This window comes from Castanea sativa, chromosome 2 (genome assembly GCF_040712315.1).
Source record: "Castanea sativa cultivar Marrone di Chiusa Pesio chromosome 2, ASM4071231v1".
NCBI classification, from domain to species: Eukaryota; Viridiplantae; Streptophyta; class Magnoliopsida; order Fagales; family Fagaceae; genus Castanea; species Castanea sativa.
The window spans coordinates 31480196-31497758 of NC_134014.1; positions in this window are offsets into that span (position 1 = coordinate 31480196).

Below are 17563 nucleotides of genomic sequence, written 5' to 3' on the forward strand. Positions count from 1 at the left end.
AAGAAAAGAGAATTGTGGCAACCAAGTTGCCGAAAATGGAGGAAAAAAAAAAAAAGAATTGTGGCAACCAAGTTGCCAAAAATGGAGGAAAAAAAGAAGAAGAGAAAACCAATTGTGGCAACCAAGTTGCTGAAAATGGGAGGAAAAAAGAAAGAAAAAAAATGAGAATTGTTGCAACCAAGTTGCCGAAAATAGGAGGAAAAAAAAGGAAAGAAAAAGAGAGAGAGAGAGAGAGAGAGAATTGTGGCAACCAAGTTGCTGAAAATGGAGGGGGAAAAAAAAAAAAAAACCAATTGTGGCAACCAAGTTGCCGAAAATGGAAGGAAAAAAATAGAGAAAAAAAAGAGTGAATTTTGAAGATTAATAGTAATGGCAATGAAGTTGCCGAAAATTGAAGGAAAAAAAAATGGCAATTGATTTGTGGCAATGGAGTTTCCGAAAATTGGAGGAGAGAGAAAGAGAGATAATTGTCTGGATAAAAAAAATATTTGGACGAGTCACTCACATCACCTCATCTTTTCCTTTCTTCTTTTCCAAAGTGAATATATTCTTTGTTCATTTCCAATAAAACCTAAGCTACTGATATCACGTATAGGAGTCTTTTGACCGAAGCAGTAATTTAGGCAATGTCATGTTCTTTCATTTGTCCTATTAAACAAATAATATAGAATCAAGTACATTGATTCTTGTTCTAAGAAAAGTACATAGATTCTTCTTCAGATTCTTGTCCATGCATGAGAGAAATTTATGGAAGAAAAAATGACTGATGTGCACAGTGTAAAAAAATGGGTCCAGTTAATGTATGTCCTAGGGGTATATATTAACAAATCCGTTTTAGGAAAACTTTTATCTAGAATTGAAAAAAACTGTAAAAAAAAAATTTCAATTCTCGATAAAACTTTTTTCAAAAATGATATACTATTAAGTGCCCTTAGGGCACATGTTAGTAAAATCTTAAAAAAAAAAAAAAAAAAAAACTAAGAATTTTGTAGAGATTCTTTACAAAGATTTATAAACAATTGATGTGCACACTGTATATATATAGTACACATATTCCTATCCTTCAACAGTTTTTATGTGTGTATGTCTTCTTTCATTTCGTATTGTAAAAGCTACGAGGAGTCAATCAACCAATCATCTCACATCTTCCTCTTATTCTTATTCTTATTCTCTACTTGGATATAAGGCAAGTACCCTTGCTAAAGGATTGCATCTCCTCACAAAATTACATCCTCCCATTCTTCAGTTACTCTTCTACTTTGCTTTAGTGTGCATTAAGGATTGTAAGTTTTGGGTTAATGTAAGTTTTTTTGCTTTACTTATTAACTTACAGCTCTAGAAATTAACAGATTTATTATTATTGTATAAATATATGCTTTGTAAATATTAGAAGCTAATACATTGTAAAATATTATGTATTGTTGTAGTTAATATTGTTTGTATGCCTATAATTATGATTATGATTATTGTTGTTGTTATTATTCAAATTTTAGATTAATGAATTTTTTATGGTTAAGACTACAAGCATTTTTAGTATTGTTGTTATTTTGTGTTATTTATTAGTATCTGATTGTATTTTATTTTATTTTATTTGTTTGCAAGTATCACTCTATAATTCTCACTCTTTCAATTAGTATCACAATTATGGTAAGCATCTCAATTCTCTAATTAAATTTATGTATGTGTTTTGTTAATTTTGAAATTATTTAATATTATTTATTGTTATTATTAGTATATGACCACAAAAATTGTAATAATTTGCATGATTGTGATATTTTTATAATCAATTTTACTTTGTTGTTATAAATTATTACACCTATTACTTGGAAAAAGTATATTGTATAATATGTTTGTTGGTTTATAATAAAGATATGTATGTGTATTATTATTATTATTATTATTATTATTATTATTATTATTATTATTATTATTATTATTTAGTACAATGAATTGTACATTTGTGTTTCTTTTTCTTTTAAAATGGTTGGTATAAAACTTAATTATATGCTTTGTAAATATTATACGCTAATATATTGTAAATACTATATATGGTTATATTATAGTTAATACTAATTATTGTGTGTATGATTATTTTTGCTAAAACTATTATTATTATTATTATTATTATTAAAAATGTTGCTTCAAACAGACCATCTTCATGACTGAACACAGTAACTGAATGCTTTGGTGTCTTTTTTTTTGCCCATTTATTGAATTTATTCTTTGCATAGGCTGTAATGAGTTCACCGGCTGTAACCTCTGCTCATGCCTTAGTATATCGATCGGCAAAGTAGGCTACACAACGGTAGTATGTAACCTTGACTAACACAATCATGGACAGATTTCTAGAACTCTTTAGAATACCATTGAAGCTTTCAGACAAATTTATGGTCATTGTCCCATAACAATGTCCACCATCGTGTGCTAATGTCCACCTCTGCATCAGTAATTCCCTTAAATACTTATCACCATCTGCATTTAATTGAGTAATTATATCCCTAGTTATTTGATACCTTCGTAGCTGATCCATGCATGCCCACATTACCATAGCCTTCAAATTTTTATTCCCAATTTTTTGATTGAAATTGCTAGCCACATGGCAAAGGCAAAAACGATGATATTAACGTGTCGATTCACATATAACCCGTATCACTGACATTATACTAGGGTGACGATCAGATATGACACATAACTCATTTCGATTAGTGACATTATTCTGAATACAATGCAAAAACCAATACCAACTATCATTAGATTCCTCCTCCACAATGGCAAAGGCAAGTGGAAAAAGTCTATTGTCACCATCCCACGTTGATGCAATCAATAACTTACCTCTATACTTACCATATAGGAAAGTTCCATCTATACTAATCACTGGCCTACAATGTTGAAAACCTTCAATTGATGGACCAAAAGCCCAGAACACTCTCTCAAATATGGCACAATAGCAAGTACTGTTCTCCAAATAACCCTGCTGACTGGGTTTGAATCAGTTAAAGCTTTCAACCATTTTGGCAATAATTGGTAAGATTTGTCCCAATCACCAAATGCTCCACCAATTGCCTTTTGTTTCGCCTCTCACACCTTAAAATAAGAAAGCCAGTATTAGTACTTATTGTAAAGACTCTGTTGAAGCGAAGAAATCCTTATGTTTGAATCATTTTTGACAATATCCCTCAACTCTTTCTCAATAATATGGATGTCTAATTGCTCGTGATCTTGTGTGAGCGTGGATTCCATACATGTGTGCGTACCATTATATTTCCTAACCTCAAAGAACCCATGTGTAGCCCAGAAGTATGCTCGAAGACGTCAAGAACAATGTTTGCAACGTACAAACCAACATGTTGGATTTGACTCTTTTACACTAATGTTTGGTTCCTCTTGATGTGATATTGTTTAACAACAACTTGTAGTTCATCCTTATCAGCAAAAAGCAAGCCCACATAAAACTCTTGGGTAGGGTCCCAAGTACTCTGAATGGACTTTTCAAATAGTGGGGTTGGATCAATCATATTATTCCACGTGTTCTGTGAAAAGCTTAGTGATAAAGGTTGGTGAAACGCCATTGCTGGACTGCTTTCATGATTAGGTTCATTGGGAAGCTCCTGTTCATCTCCAACATCATCACGGACCTCGTCGTTATCAAGATGGTCATCATTATCCATGGCCTGCATCCTTTTTGATAATTTATGAACCGCATTTTCAGTAGTAGCAGCTATGCGGTGTGTATCATTGGCATCATTAGCAGCTCTCTGAGTGGTGGTTTGGTCATACTGAGTTTCAAACTCTGGTGCAACATGATCAGTTGGGTTATCATAGTCAGCATCACTAGTGTTCATTGGCCAATAAGGAGCATGTTGGTCCTCAGTTGCAACATGGGAATAAGGAGCATGATAGTCAGCACCACCAATGTTGATTGGGGAACGAGCCACGACTTCAAAATAATGACCAATATGAGTGGCATATGGATCATGAAAGTGTCCGCCATGTGAATAACTAAACGATGCACTCGGTCCTTCGTTGGCATATCGAATGGGAAAAACATCTCGGTGGCTTCTTATGGGCTCCACACCCACGTACAACTCTGCACCTACAGAACCATATTGGTAGCCTAACATATCGAATATTGCATTGACACCATTATCATCTTCTACCAAAACTTGCTAGCAATTCACAAGATGAGGATGACATTGAAAATGAAATTTATACCAAATAGTAAGTTTTGAATCTTCTCTGTTTATATAAAGCGTGGATGCTACTCTGTCACATAGATCTTCAAATGTCACACCCCAACTTAATGGAAGCATAGAAGGAGGTGACCCTTCGTAATAAATCCCATTTTTGCCATGTTTAATTATTCCATCAAAATGGATGAGAAAAATGAACAACTTTTCTACTATTCACACTAAAACATAAAAGTAGTATCAATATATTAACACTACACAACCATTAAAATGCAATACAAGAAGCTAATCTATTAAAAATATTTTATGTTTAAATTGCTAGAGCTGAGAGAATTCTATTAAACAGACCAGGTTGACTGATAATTTATTATTGTCCATCATAGTAGTTAAAATTATTTAGAATAATCTGTTATGGTTACGTAAATTATTTTATGTAGCTCTTATTTTGCTTGTTCTAAAACAAGACAAATTATATTTCTCATGCATTCATATGATAATAGATAAATATTTCTAATATCGTACAAATTTCGTTATTATTATAACAGAGTAAGAATTTCTTTAAGGAAAATTTATGTCAATTTTAAAATATATTTTTGCTATATGAAATTTTAGGCAAGAATTCATGAACTAATAATTTAAAATATATCATCCAAATCAGATCATGTTGCAAAACACATAATACAAAAACAAGATTTTCATGAACAAATAATTTAACAAAAACAAGATTTTCATGCTTAGCTATGCCCCATTAACATATCAACATGAATATTATAAAAAGAAAAGTAACTACTTAAGAGATGTAACTCACCTTGTAAGAGATAAAGAACGGATAGGTATTTGCAAGTGCTATTCCTTATAGTTTTTTGTAGAATGTATGGCACGCATGAATTGAAAATAATTGATAAAATTATGAGGGGAATAAGAGCGGAGAAGAAGACTGATAAAATTTTTAGGGGAAAAAGAGTAGAAAATAAGAACTGTGGAAACTAAAGTAACATTAGTGTTGTTTAAATAGGATGCAAGTTTCGTATAAGTTAAATTCTTAGATTTTAAAATGTATTACTAGATACGCGAATTGATCAAATACAACACAGACCAAGATGGGATAGAATCTCTGCAAAAATCTCAGTGTATTTGTTTTTTGTTTATAGTGTGCACATCAATCGTTTATAAATCTCTGCATAGAATCCTGCAAAGAATCTCTACAAAATTCTCAGTTTTTTTGGATTTTACTAATGTGTGCCCTAAGGGAACACAATAGTATACCATTTTTGGAAAAAGTTTTATCGGGAATTGAAAAACATTTGACAGTTTTTTCAATTCTTGATAAAAAATTTTCCTAAAATGGATTTGTTAATATATGTCCTTAAGGCATACATTAACAGGACTCTTTTTTTACACTGTGCACATCAATCATTTTTTCTTCCATAAATTTCTCTCATGCATGAACAAGAATCTGAAGAAGAATCTATGTACTTTTCTTAGAACAAGAATCAATGTACTTGAACCTATATTTTTTGTTTAATAGGACAAATGAAAGAACATGACATTGCCTAAATCACTGTTTCGGTCAAAAGACTCATATACGTGATATCAGTAGCTTAGGTTTTATTGGAAATGAACAAAGAATATATTCACTTTGGAAAAGAAGAAAGGAAAAGATGAGATTATGTGAGTGACTCATCCAAATATATATTTTTTTTTATCCAGACAATTATCTCTCTTTCTCTCTCCTCCAATTTTCGAAAACTCCGTTGCCACAAATCAATTGCTACAATTTTTTTTTCCTTCAATTTTTGGCAACTTCATTGCCATTACTATTAATCTTCAAAATTCACACTTTCTTTTTCTCCATTTTGGGCAACTTGGTAGCCACAATTGGTTTTCTCTTTTTTTTTTTTTTTTTCCCCCTCCATTTTCGGCAACTTAGTTGCCACAATTCTCTTTTTTTTTTTTTCCTCCCATTTTCGGAAACTTGGTTGCCACAATTGGTTTCCTCTTCTTCTTCTTTTTTTTCTTTTATTCTCCCATCTTTGGCAACTTGGTTGGCACAATTGGTTTTCTCTTCTTCTTTTTTCCTCAATTTTCGGCAACTTGGTTGCCACAATTCTCTTCTTCTTCTTTTTCCTCCCATTTTCGGCAACTTGGTTGTCACAATTGGTTTTCTCTTCCCCCCCCCCCCCTCCATTTTCAACAACTTGGTTTCCACAATTCATATTTTCTCGCTCCTCCATTCCCTATAATTTCGGCAACTTGGTTGCCACAATTGGTAAACCATTTGGGCACTCCCCTAGCATGCATGGGTATGGGGCACTTCACGGGTAGAGGTTGGGCAGGACAAGAATTTCGGTAACCAAGTTGTTGAAATTCAATTTTTCTCTCTCTACTTTTTTTTGCAATTTCGGCAATGCGGTTGCTGAAATTCAGGCTCTTTCCTCAATTCCGCAAATAACTTTGAACAGTACCTTTAACAACAAAAAATTTCGTTTTTTACAATATTCAGCCAAAAGACTCTGTGTGCATGTGTGTGCACATTTGTGTCTCTTCTCAAATTTTATTTTATTTTTAAAATCAAATCTCCACCCATTAATAATAATAATAATAATAATAAACCGAAACCTCTAAAGCTCTCACAATTTTCCATGTCAGCACAATATTTAAATAAAATTATTATTATTTGTTTAAATTTAACTTGGAGTGAAACTCTATCTTTCTAATAAGTCTAACATAAACTCAAAGTCATCATTATCATTTTTTTTTAAATTATTTTTGTTTAATCAAAACATAACAAGGAGTGAAACTCTATCTCTCTAACAAGTCCAACTTAAACTTAAACTCAAACGTTGATAATTTATATAAAAACAAAAATTATGATAGGACTCAAAAAAAAAAATGAATAACGTTGAAAAAAAATAGACTCATGTTGATAATCGTGGGTTTGGTTTTTGGGTTGAAATTTATACTAATTTTTTTTTTAAAATTGTACATGGTAGATAAAACATTTCTATTCTTTTAGAGAAAAATTAAAAATGTAACCTATGTCTTCCAGCCTAGGGAATGATAAATTTTTATTTGGTATGTTACATATAAATTTGTTGAATTTGGTTTGGTTCTGAAGTAAAATTTGGGGATTCTATAAATTTTGAAATTTTAAATTTTGAGGTTTTTGGTATTTGCGTATCAGTAGGTTGATCTTAATTCTTCACCATAAATGTTTTTTATTTAGGTTCATGTGATTTTTTGTGTTCTTATTAAAAGCTATATTTTTGGTTGATTAATTATTTATTTAGATTAATTTCAATTAATTATTTTTTTCAGAATTTTTATTTACTCATTGTTGGATATTTTTTTTCTTCAGAATTAATAGTTTTTTGGTGCAGCGCACGGGTTAGCGACTAGTTATATATATATAACCGAAACCTCTGAAACTCTCACAATTTTTCACGTCAGCATAATATTTAAACAAAATTATCATTTTATTTAAATAAAATTATTTTTTTAATTCAAATTTAACCAGGAGTGAAACTCTATCTTTCTAATAAGTTCAACTTAAACTCAAACTCAAACTCATCATTATCATTTTTTTTAAATAAAGATATTTTTGTTTAATCAAAACTTAACAAGGAGTGAAACTTGATCTTTCTAACAAGTCCAACTTAAACTCAAACTCAAACATTAATAATTTATATAAAAACAAAAAGTATGATAGGAGTCAAAAAAAAAAAAAACTAACGTTGAAAAAAAAGACTCACGTTGATAATTGTGCGTTTGATTTTTGGGTTGAAATTTCTACTAATTATTTTTTATTATTGTACATGACTAATAAAAGCATCTCTATTTTTTTGGAGAGAAATCAAAGATGCAACCTATGTCTTCTAACCTAGGGAACGATAAATTTTTATTTTGTATGTTATATATAATTTTGTTGAATTTGGTTTGGTTATGAAGTAGAATTTGGGAATTCTATAAATTTTGAAGTTTTAAGTCTTGGGGTTTTTAGGATTTGCATTTCAGTAGGTTGATCTTAATTCTTCACCTTAAATGCTTTTTATTTAGGTTCATGTGATTTTTTGTTTTCTTATTAAAAGTTATATTTTTGGTTGATTAATTATTTATTTGGATTAATTTCAATTAATTATTGTATTTTTTTTTTTAGAATGTCTATTTTCTCATTGTTGAATTTTTTTTTTCAAAATTAATAATTTTTTCGTGCATTGCACAAGTTAGCGATTAGTTGATTGTATAATCAAAGACACTGAGAGAAACAAAAAAAAATTACAAAAATAACAAAAGCAATGGCTATAACAAATTACAAGTGCAAAGTGTGGTATTAATTAGTAGTCATATATTATCTGTCCAACTCGCATTAAAATTATAGTGGATGGTCTCACACTCTCTTCTCTTGAGATTTATTGCAAAGATTTGGTGCTTAGAATTTCAAGAGTTGAAGTTTTAATATATTTTTTTTTTAACGGATAAATGTGCTGATGCTCTTGGAAGAGGGACTAAACTTGCTAACAAGATTTCCAGGTCTTTTAAAATCACGAACTTAATGTTTTCTTTTAAAGTTTGATCTTACGAGTATATACTACGACAGATATTGTAATAACTTATTATCTACTTCATGATTAGTCAAGAGTCTTTGTTAGGGACATATTTTTATGTAATTAGCATATCCTTTGACAAAACGCACTTTACTTGTATTTGGGTATATCTAAGTAGGTTTAAAATGATCATTACAAGTGGTTAAATCTCGATCTGTCGAGATTCATTAAAGCTCGACAGATGTCTCAATCTATCGAGTTTATGGGATTTAGATTATAGCCAGCAACGTTTTTATTCTAAAAGGCTATTTGTTTATGGGTTTGTATAATCCTTATTGGACTAGTAAAGCCTAAAGTTTGTGTAAATCTATTTAGAATAGGAGAGCCAATTAAACTCCAATTTAAAAGGAGGTGGAAAAAGAAAAACCTAACCCTAGAGAGCTTCATAAGGTTTTCTTTTTGAAATCCTAACCTCCTTCTACAAAATAAAGAGTTCTTGCTGCGTTTCTTGTATGCCTTTGGGTTTTATAACCAAACAAAGTCTCTTGCACCAATATTGAAGATCTTATTGGTGTTTTTATGTGAAGCCGCTGCAAATCAACTACAACAATCAAAGGGTTACTGTGGAGTTAGTCACGCATTGGGATTCATGTAAAAGAGTAAACCGCGTGCTAGGATCCACGCATCATTAGTTAGTCACGTACTGGGAGCCATGCAATACAAGGAGAGATTGTTACTACAGAACAAGTCCAATTGGGTATTGGGGTAAGGGTTCCACTGTAAATTGGTAGAAGGTACTAAGATTCATTTACTTGTAACGGCTTGTTTTGACAATAGTGAATTCTCGAGAGTGGTGATCTTAAAATCACCCGGTGGAGTTTTTGCTGTGTAAGTTTTTCCCATTCGTAAACAAATCACTGTGTTATTTAATTTCCGCTGCATATTTAGTTATTTGGTGATTTGTTTTTGCTACCACGCTCATTCCATGTAATTGAACCTAATTAATTCACTTGGCTAATTAATTGGTTAATTCATCACAAGTGGTCAATACATTTTTGGCCTATCAATCTTGTAATTTAATTGTCACCTCTTCATACATAAAGTGCTTGAAGGTTTAGGAGAAAAAAATGTTCAAACTTCCGGATTAGCAAACTATCTCAAAAGTCTTATTGATCTTATATGTTTTATTTTCGTTAGTTTATTTTCCTTAAAAATAATAATTTGAATTAATTTTTTAGTTAAATATAATATCATTTGAATTTATGTTGTTCATTTCATAATTGTTTATTTTAAACCATCAATCAAAATACCCAAAAAAAAATATACATACGTACGTACGTGTATACATACATACATATATATATAATACAATTAACCTTAAAAAATGAGATATTATTTATAAAAAAATTTTAAAAGGTACATAAAAAAAATAAAATAAAATCAAAATCAAAATATTACAAATCACCACCAGCCTATCTGACAGAGCCCTTAATTACCTAACATGGTTGCAAATTGGTGGTACTCTCAGCCTTTAAAACCACATTAATTCAAACTATAGGGTTAGCAAACTATCTTAAAAATCTTGTTGGTCTTGTATGTTTTATTTTCGTTAGTTTATTTTCCTTGAAAATAATAATTTGAATTAATTTTTTAGTTAAAGATAATATCATTTGAATTTATGTTGTTCATTTCATAATTGTTTATTTTAAACCATCAAATCAAAATACCAAAAAAATACATACATACATACATACATACATACATACATACATATATACATATCTATACTACTATTTAAGGGGCTTTTCCTATTTAGACTGGATTTTTTTTTGTTCCAAAATATCCTTACACCTCTAGGTTTAAGTGGAGACAAAACTAAAGGATAGTCTGGTAAAAATACATGTCTAACTTGCATTAAAATATTGTCAATAAAATATGAACACCCTTCCACCAATTGCTAATTTAAAAACTCCTAAATTTTAGCTAAATTTATAGCACGTTCCATTTCCAATTAGTTTCTCCTTGCCTGTATCATCATTTAGCAGTTACCACTTACCGGTAGTTTCAATGTTATCCACACACCCATTTTTAATTTGAAAATAAAAATAGTTACCACAATTTACATCCCAATACTCCCTTATCAAATTGCCCAACTCCAAGTTTCCATCCGTTCATATCCTTCTCCTTACTCAATTTTTTTTTTTCTTTCTTTGTATTTTTTTCTTTTTAAGAAAGTTTTTTTTACCATCATTGTATATTTTTTGGCGTTTAATTTTTTTATTTTTCGTGTTAATTTAACAATTAGAGAGATTACAATTGTTTTTTTTTTCCTTCCTTTTTTTAAACCAGAATCCACAGTCACATCGATGAATATGTGAATTACATCCATAAGAGCAACCACATCAGCTCTTTTAAAAATTTCCTCTATTTTACACAAAAAATCTACCTTTTCTATTTTACACTATCACTACCTACATCAGTTTATTTATTTTAACCAACTTTTAATTAAATAATCAACTTTATCAAATATTTTATTATTTCTCTTTTAACTACCTATATACGTACCCGCCTCATTCTCTCTCTCCCATCTGAAATTGCTCTCTCTCTCTCTCTCTCTCTCTCTCTCTCTCTCTCTCTCTGTACCCATTTTCCAGACCACAGCTCCGACCAACAATCCACCACAGCTCCGACGAGCTCCGATCCGACGATCCACCACAACTCCGAGCCACGAGCTCCGATCTGACGATCCACCACAGCTCCGACGAGCTTCGATCCGACGATCCACCACAGCTCCGAGCCACGAGCTCCGATCCGACGATCCACCACAGCTCCGACGAGCTTCGATCCGACGATCCACCACAGCGACGAGCGACGAGCGACGAGCTCCGATCCGACGATCCACCACAGCGACGAGCGACGAGCTCCGATCCGACGATCCACCACAGATCCACCATCCACACTCCGATCCAAGCTCCGATCCACCATCCACAACTCCGATCCAAGTTCCGACCCACGATCCACACTCCGATCCGAGCTCCGATCCACCATCCACAGCTCCGATCCGAGCTCCGACCCACGATCCACACTCCGATCTACCATCAACACTCCGTCCCGAGCTTTGATCCACCATCAACACTCCGTCCCGAGCTCCGATCCACCATCCACGATCCACGAGCTCCGTATTTGTGTATCTGTCTTTTTTTTCTTTTTTTTTTAGCAAGTGTATCTGTGTGGATTTGTTTGTGCGTGGGGATGAGCAGTTAACTGAGAGAAGAGAGAGAAAAAAACGAGCGAACGAAAAATTATTAAAAAATTGGATAACTGAGCTACAGTACCCGTGTAAATTTACACGGTACTGTAGCAATTTGAAGGAGCCTCTAAAATATACACAGTTATGCATGAGCTGATGTGGGTTGTTTATGATCAAAAATGTGTAAATTTGAGCATTTTTTTTATTATACACACTTATACAAGAGCTGATGTGGTTGCTCTAAGTAATTGAGAGATCATTGGAATTGATGTCAATATAATATTTAAAATCTGCTCTACGTTTAGGTAATTGAGATCTCTTTGTACTTTTATTTTTGAGATCTCCATTCTTTGTATCTAATGTATAGGTATACATATATGTTGAAAAAAAAAAACTGTGTTCTTACTATTTACCCTGGAGAATTAGAAATTAAATATTTGAAATATAGCAAGTGAAATTGAGCTGTATCTTGAGTTAAAGATCCGTCTTTGATAAGGAGAGAATTTATCTTCAAACAAAGGTTGATTTGAGTTTGGAGTTTGCATTATCTATACTACCATTTAAGGGGTTTCTTCTGTTTGGATTCCACATTTTGGATGCTTAAAGTACTCTCATCATATTCACTTACAAGTTTTCAACTAACGAGGATAAATATGTAAATTAAAACTCCTACACTTTAAAACCCATAAACTCATGTACATTTTGCAGTTTTTATCTCACTTTCTATCTCTTATGCTTCTTCAGATTGAAGATATTTAGTTTAGCTCTACATCCTCCTTTCTTTTTCTTCGATTAAAGACATTTATTGTCAAAGGCTCCAACAAATTTTTAGGTTCTATTTTTTGCAAGTTCCTCTTTGTTTTCTTTTCTTTGGTTTATGAATGACTTTCTTTGAGTTCTACTTTTTTTTATATGTATCACGTTAACTCTCTCTCTCTTTTTTTCCTTTTTTTTTAAATGTAATTTTGAAAATTCGATTAATGATCGAAATATAAATGATCAATTACTTATGGACAAGGGACTTTTTTAAGGGGGGAGGAATGAGACGTACATGTATTTGGAATTGTGGGTCCATTAGACTAATTGTTGGAGTTTTAGTTTTCATGGAGCAATATTTTGATCAGGTTGAAGACATTTTTGTTGAACCAAAAGTTGTACCACCTCGACTTTTCTCATCCAAGAAGTTATCTAGCGTGTGAGAAGCAACCCAGAAAGATCAAACAATAAATTTTAGATTAAGCCCTTGAGGACAAAGGCTGATTTCAGTGGCGAAGGAATGTTACGTATGTTAATTTGTTAGGAAATAATATTAATGTTTATTTATTAGTTGTTTCATGTTTATCGAGAATTATCATGTTTATAGGTATTTGTTAAGATAGGGATTTGTGCGAGTAGGAAGTTGTTAGTATTTGATTTGTATTTGGATTGTGTTATTAGTGTTAGTGGTGTCTTAGTTTTAGGAGTACGACCATCGTGGCCATAAGTTTAGGAGGAGATGTGCTCCATTGCTTTAGGTCTTTAACGTTACTTTACTTTACTTGAAGTTATCTATCAATATTTTATCTATACTATTATTTAAGGGGCTTCCCCTATTTGGATTCTTCATTTTTTAGTTCAAAAATGCCCCTACAATCCTATGTTTAAGTAGAGACAAAATTAAAGGACAATCTGGTAAAAATACATGTCTAACTTGCACTAAAATATTGCCTACAAAACAGGAACACTCTTCCACTAACCCACTTCTTCAAAGTAACTATACGTTTATTGTTTTTTTTTTTTTAAAATAGAAAAATAAGTTAAACAACCCGTCCTATGTTTAAGTAAACTAAAGGACAATCTAGAAAAAATGCAACTCTAACTCTCACTAAAACATTACCTAAAAAATAGGACCACTCTCCCATTAATTTTCAAATTGATTTATTCACTTATAAATTAAAATTTTAAAATAATAATTATATACATAAAATAATTAAATACAGATTAAAAAAAAAATAGGACCACTAAAAAAAACTTCTAGTATCATTCAAAAGATTAACACTGACTTGCCCCTTACATTCCTATATAAAACCAACTTCTTTTGTAATATGATTGTATTAACAATTTTGACAAGAGGAAGTGAAGTATTTGACCAGTTTAATATAATGAAAAAAAAAATTTATTAAATTGGGTGATGTACTTAGCATGTGCGCTATATGAGCTTTGGTGGAATTACTAAAAAAAAAAAATTCTTATTTAAGAATGTTATATATTCTGCTCTTTAATTTTATATTTCAAGGATCAAGTTTACAGTTGGAAGAACCCTACTAGTGCGATCTCCTACAACAGAGAAGATTAAGTTGCATTTGATTGGGTTTCACTTTATTTTTAGAGTTACATTCAGAAAGCTATTTGGTTGATTCCAATAATGTTTCTGTTGGGGTAACCGGCTTACTTAGTAGTAGTAAGTTTATTTGTAGTTTCTTAATGTGTCTCAAGCAAATCTGTGTTGAACATAATTATGTTTCTGATTAATTAAATTAACCTTTCAATTTTGGTTTCTCATTAGGAAACTTAGAGACTTAGATATATTTTTGGAGAAGGAACGACGGTGTATCCTTATTGTTCCCTCTTATGTCTTCTACTCATTTTAAAAAAAATACGTATATACTAGCCTCCAAGAGTTAATTTAGAGCATTTATTATAATTTAGGATTACTACATTTTTCAATTCATAAAAAAAAAATCTAGGATGTAATGAAAAATTATTTCACCACACATAATACTCATTACACACCTAAGGTTTTTTTTTTTGGTAATTAAAAAATATAGTAATTTTAAATTATAATAAATACTCTAAATTAACTTTTATCTAAAAAATAGAAGAGCCTACTCAGAGACTAGTATATATAATATAATTAACCTTTAAAAATGAGATATTATTTATAAAAAAGATAAAAAATGGTACATAAAAAAATTAAAAAAAAATTAAAATCAAAATATTATAAATCACCACCAGCCTGTCTGACAGAGCCCTTAATTACGAACCTAACATGGTTGCAATTTGGTGGTAATCTCAGCCTTTAAAACCACATTTATTTAAACGGCGGGATTAGCTCAAAAATCTTGTTGATCTTGTATGTTTTATTTTCGTTAGTTTATTTTCCTTAAAGATAATAATATGAATTAATTTTTAGTAAAGTGTGTGTTTAGCATGGATGAAATATGCTAACTTATTTTATTATTTAGCTTATTTTTACTATTATTCATGGCCTCACTGTACTTTTTGGTACTATTCATGAGTCCTACTGTACTATTTCAACTAACTTTTATCTTTATCCACAGTACTTTTAGCAAAAAAATTTCAATTTTAGCAAATAAGTGGATCTCAAACAACCCCTAAATATAATGTATGTTTGGGTAGTGCTGAAAAGTACTTGCACCTGCGTTTCACATCTTTAGATATGGGTCCTGTGTACTGTTCATAGGACCCGCAAGTACTTTTTTCACTAAAAACAACTTTAAAACTGGGTCTCACTGCACTATTCACATATTTAAAAATTATTTTATTACAGCGTTTTCAATTTTTAGTTTTCAGTAATAAGCAGTATTCAGACACACCCATAATATCATTTAAATTTATGTTGTTCATTTCATAATTGTTTATTTTAAACCATCAAATCAAAATAACCAAAACAAAAAAATACATACATACATACATATATATATATATATATATATATATATATAATTAACCTTAAAAAATGAGATATTATTTATAAAAAAAAAATAAAAAATGGTACATAAGAAAATTAAATCAAAATCAAAATATCACAAATCACCACCAACCTGTCTGACAGAGCCCTTAATTAAATTACCTAACATGGTTGCAAATTGGTGGTACTCTCAGTCTTTAAAACCACATTTACTCTCCCAACCGTCACCTCCTTTACAGTTTGGCACAAAATTAATTTGTTATTTCCTTTTTTTCTGAATGAAAAAACAGTTTTTTGTTCTACTTATAATATTTGAATTTGTCAGTTCGTCCATAATATATATATATATATATATATGACCCCAAAATTAAACCAAATTGACAAAATACTTTAGAATTAAAATTTCCAAAGTATTAAAATGAGATAGTCTAGGAAAACAAATTTTTGCCATAATTTGTGAATGACTAAGAAAAAGTTTTATGTCTATATGAAAATTATGTTTACCACTCACAATTTGTTTCTTCACTAAATTATGGCAAGAGTAACAAATGAAATGATATAGAAGAATGTTAAAGGCCTTATAGTTGAATTGACACCTTCTCATATACAAAGTGTTTGGGGGTTTAGGAGGAAAAAAATTCGAACTACGGAGTTAGTAGCATATTGTAATTATTTCTATAAAAAAAAAAGTGATATAGAAGAATTGTAGTACCAATGTACCATAATTAAGGGAAGTAGAAGAACCATTCTCTCTTCTTGGTATTATTAGCTTACCTACTTGAAGTTACTAACAAACAATGTTAACCCTTCAATGACGTTTTGTTTTTTTTATTAAAATACAAATTGCATTATTTAAGTTTGATTAAAATTCATTTCAGTTTTTTAGTCTTACTTTTGTTCAATTAAGTTTTTTAAATTTCAAATTTAGTTACTAATACACAATTTTAACCCTTCAATTTCATTTTGTTTTTGATTAAAATACAAATTGCATTCTTTAAGTTTGATTGAAATTCATTTCAGTTTTTTAGTATTACTTTTGTTCAATTAAGTTTTCTAAGTTTCAAATCTATTCAATTCATGTATTTTGTCCAACTCTGTTTAAAATTTGTTTTTAAGTGTGAAATCAACTAAAGAAAAAAAAGATTACTTGAATAAAAAGGCTCTCACTATAAAAATCTATAAAATATTTTTTTAATTTTATAGATTTTTTATGTGAGAAAAAAATATTTTTTTAATGGAAAATTTTTAATAAGATTAGATGGAGAACCTAAATTGAATAAGTTTAAAATTTAGAGTATTCAATTGAATGAAAATAAAATTAGAAGACTGAAATGAATTTCAATCAAACTTAGAGATACAATTTGTGTTTCATCCTTTTTTTTTTTTTAACCAACCACAATTTTTATTTTTTGTATTGATAAGTATTAGATATATACCTTAATTATAAGAAAATTGAGTTTCTTAATTAAATTTAAATACCTTGATGTATTTACTAATAAACCACCAACAATGTTGTCATTTTCAAGAAAAATTAAATTAAATTTATCAAAGTGTTTTAATTTAATTGGAGAGAAACTTTACCCTTCTTGAATTTAGCATAAAAAATATATTTTTTATATAAAAAAATTAATTAAATTTTGTATATCATTGTTTGATGTTTACCTATAAAAATTTTATAAGAGAAGTGTTACATTCACAATATTTTCACAATAAATCAAAATTGGAAAGTTATTGTTTCTTATTTGAATCTACCACTGAAATTATTTTTTTGTTTACTCGTAACAACCAGTAACAATCTCACACATAAAGATTAGTTGTGAAATGACAACCTGGCAAGTAAGATATATTGTAAAAATATTATGAAATAGCATTTCTCTAAAAATAATTAAAC